A 3,858-nucleotide genomic window follows, 5' to 3' on the forward strand; every position below is an offset into this window, starting at 1 on the left:
GAAAGGCAAAGAGCTGGTGGAGTGGGGAGAGGAGGAGCTGCTGCACCCGCTCACTGCCCTGGAAGGGAAGGAGGAGACCTGGCCTTGGAGCTGGGGGACTCTGGACCGCTCCATGGAGCCCAAGGGTCGGGCAGGGCTGCTGGGTGAAAGAGAGGTGGTCTGTCTTCTGCTCTCCTTTAGACAGTACCCATGCCCCTTCCTCAACAGCCCACAGCAATTTACAGCTCTGAAATGGCCCATGGCAGGGCACGGACAAGACAAATCTAGGCTCAGTTTCCCAGGGTGCCCTGGTCTTCTTCACAGATAAAGGCCCCTCCTCCCCCGACCCCACCACCTTATGGCCCCAGTCATCCGCTCCTGCCTGCAGCTCAAGCTCAGGCAAATACAACAGAAGCACGCAGAGCAACAAGAAGCTGTTCTACTTGTGGGCCTGTCCCCACAGAGGTCCCTTCAGAGCAGACGATAGGCAGCACGAGAACTCAGAGGTGGAGGCAGCCAAGGAGTGGGTCAGGAAAGACCCCAGAGAAGGGTCCCTAGAGTCCCTTGCCCTGCAGACCACAGGGCTTCTACAGCAGCTATGTTCAGTGCTGTCTATGGCAGGGGCCTGGCCCAACCCAGAGAGACCAGCTGTGCCAACAAGATGCCATCAGGCAGTCCAGGGCAGGATCAGTTGGGATAAAGAGGCCTCCGTGAGCCTGCCCAGGGCTGCAGGAACCAGGCACAGACAGCAGGCAGTTGACTTAGTTTGATGACTACACTCTCATGGAATGAAATGCAAGACAAGGGAGAGGCTTTGAGTGCCAGGCCCTGGAACAGGTTGCTAGCAGCAAGGCTGAACCAGGACTAGGACAAGCTGAGAGCCTCACACAAGATCTCCCAGCTGGTGAGAGAAGCCTTGGGATTCAAACTCATGGCTACTTTCCTCTAAGGTATGGGCCTGCTACAGAGAAAAACAAAACAGCAAATTTAAAATAAATAAAAGAGGCTCAGCAGGCTGGGGCCACATATAGCCTGGGTTCTATTCCTGACCCATCTTAAAAAGCTGGGTTTATGCTCACTTTGGCAGCAACATATACTAAAATTGGAACAGAATAGAGGAGATTAGCATGGCCCCTGTGCAAGGATGACACACAGATTCGTGAAGCGTTCCATATTTTTGCAATTTAATATATAAAAATATTAAAAAAAAAAACAGGAAGAAAAAAAGCTAGGCTCAGTAGTATGCACCTATAGTCTCAGCCATGAGGGTGCTGAGGCAGGGGCCTGCAACAGAGCAAGAGCCTGACTGAAATAGGCCACATGCACGTCCATGCACACAGAAATGAATACAGAAGTGGTAGATAGATAATAATTGAAGGCAAAAATCCTGAACTTTAAAAATATATGTATTTACTTTATTATTGGTATCATCACCATCACTGTTCAATTTAGCCAGAGACAGGGGGAGAGAGAGACAGAAAGCAAGCTGCTAGGTCTGCGAGTCAAATCGTGGTCAGCCATGTGGGAGTCCAACATCTTAACCACCCTGCCACCTTGAACTTTCTATTTCTCCTTTAAGAAAACTACTTTCCTTTCTTCTCTCAAGAAAATACAAATGCACATTTCAGAAAAAAATACTGCCTTTGAGCTTGGGTATAGGGCCCCCAGATGGGTCTTGATGGAAGAAGGCCCAGTTGGGTACCAGCCACACGGTCCAGAAAGGAGCCCCACACACATCATATGGGGTGGTACATGAACTGGAGTGTAGGGGAATCCTAAACGAGGAAGCAGGCAGGCCAAGCTCTCACTAGCTGGGCTTCAGGCCACTTCTGCTCCTTCTCCTAGTGACCCCAAGACCTGCTACCCTCTCCATCTTGTCAATAAGGAAACAGGCATGACAGACTATTCAGATAGGACTCTGGTACTCAGGGTGCTGTTTTCAGACCTAAAAAAGAGAGATCCCATACAAACACTGTAAAGTCTAACTGAAGGGCTCTGAGCTTCCTTAAGAGTCCTAGAATGCAAACCCTGGAGGGAAGAGACAGAATTCTCTTTCTTTTTAGTAATAGCTGGTAGAGTGCTTGCAAGGAGCTTGAAGGAGCCAATCAAAGAGATGAAAAATCTACACATCAGAGTGACATGAGCAGTGCTCTTTTGTTTACTGTCAATAGATCTTCCTAACCCTGCAAAGATAAACAGAACAGATATCTTTGTAACCATATTACACATAAGAAAATTGATGATAAAAGATGCACATAAACCCTAAATTTTAAACACACAGCACAGGGCAGTGGGCATGTATACGCAGGTAAAAACATGTAGATGAACCTCCAACTGAGATGGCAAAGAAGTCTTCCAGCACTAAATCCACTCTAAAGTATCAATTTTCTTATAAAAAACAAGTCTAGGGGCCAGCATGACATAATAGTTATATCGCTGGACTCCCATATGGCCAACTGTGGTTCGAGTCCTGGACCTGATAGCTTAAAACTCCTGACAAGCATGTGTGCTGAGCAAAGACAAACCACACCGAGTGCCATGTTCATGTGAGGAACTCTGGTCATGTATACCATCGTGGGTAGATGTCTCAGATCCCACAGGGGTGACAGAAGCCATGCTGAGAAGATTCTGCAACATCCCACTCAGATAAAGTTTGAAATGGCCGAACCACCTATGGGACTGGATACAGGAGAGCCGGAGGTTCCTCTGGGCAGGGAGGCTGAGAACAGTCCCCAGGGACCTGAGTACTTCCAGCCTTCTGCTGGGTAACAAGACATGTTCACCTATGAGAGACTCGCAGACAACAACGCTGAAATGTGCTCTCCTGTGTTTTAGACATAACGTCTAAAAATGAAATGTTTAGGACGTAATAAAAAAAATGATGGCTATACCAGACGGTTTATCTCTACCATGGGAGGTAGTTACGGTGTGTCTGGTAAGTGTTTCTCAATTCCTTTCGATGCACTGTTTCATGGTAACAAATCACTGTGTTCTCAGAGATGGAAGAGTGGGAGAAAGGCATTAGTAGCCCGATGCTACCTGTGCCCACCATCTGTACCTGGAGGGAGGCGCTTGACTGTCCCCTCCCACTCCAGGCCAGGTGCACCTGGGGCTCCTACCTCCAGCCACAACCCCCAGTGAAGCCACCCCCACTGGGGGCTCCACATCCAGATGCCTAGCCCTGCCCAGGGGAGGCCATCATGTCGGGCCCACCCCTCTGAATAAGGAAAGCCACTATTCCCCCTGATGGAACCACCTGAGGACAGCCGCTTCTGTGATTACGGACAGCCAGGAGTGCTGCCGTGAGCCTTGCCAGCATCACAGTGGTTGGAGACAAGGCACGTGCTAATACAGCCAAGGCAGGCTTCACAACGGCAGTACTAATGTGGAACTCACCCACCAGCAATGCGAACCTAAAGAGACCACACGCAGAAAGGGAAGTTCAGTGTCAGCTGGGTGGGGATGGGTGGTTGGGGACAGGTTTTCCGCAAAGAGCCATTGGTGGAATCCCTGAAGTCCCGGCACAGAAGCCAGCTAAGGCCATTTCTGCAACACCCCTGTGGAAGGCTGGCCTCATGGCGGCAGCCTGGCTCTGGAGCCTTTGCTCTTGACCATCTCCAAGAGAAGCCAGGTGTATGTGGAGGAAATAAGCAGCAGTGCCTGTCTGGTGGCAGGGGATGAGTCCCTGCTCTACAGCAAGGCCCAAGGCAGCCACAGTGCTCAATCCCACCTGGGCCAGGGCCCGGCCATCCCCCGAGCAGAATTCAGGCTCTCAGCAGTCTTCTCATAGTCAGCCCTGTACCTGGTTCAGAAGCAAGTCAGCTCCCATTTCCAAGGGGAGGCATCACTCTCCTGCCTCCTACACCCTGGTCAACAGAG

The 3,858-nt window shown here is 50.3% G+C and overlaps 1 non-coding gene across 1 annotated transcript; it reads left to right on the forward strand.

The window, feature by feature from the left end:
* Positions 1-1,052: 1,052 nt before the first annotated feature.
* LOC114005578 (U6 spliceosomal RNA) lies at positions 1,053-1,158 on the forward strand. Its single transcript, XR_003547416.1, has one exon. It is a non-coding gene; the product is annotated as a U6 spliceosomal RNA (small nuclear RNA).
* The last annotated feature ends 2,700 nt before the right edge of the window (positions 1,159-3,858 follow it).

This window comes from Tupaia chinensis, unplaced genomic scaffold, assembly GCF_000334495.1.
Source record: "Tupaia chinensis unplaced genomic scaffold, TupChi_1.0 Scaffold144019_1, whole genome shotgun sequence".
NCBI classification, from domain to species: domain Eukaryota; kingdom Metazoa; phylum Chordata; class Mammalia; order Scandentia; family Tupaiidae; genus Tupaia; species Tupaia belangeri.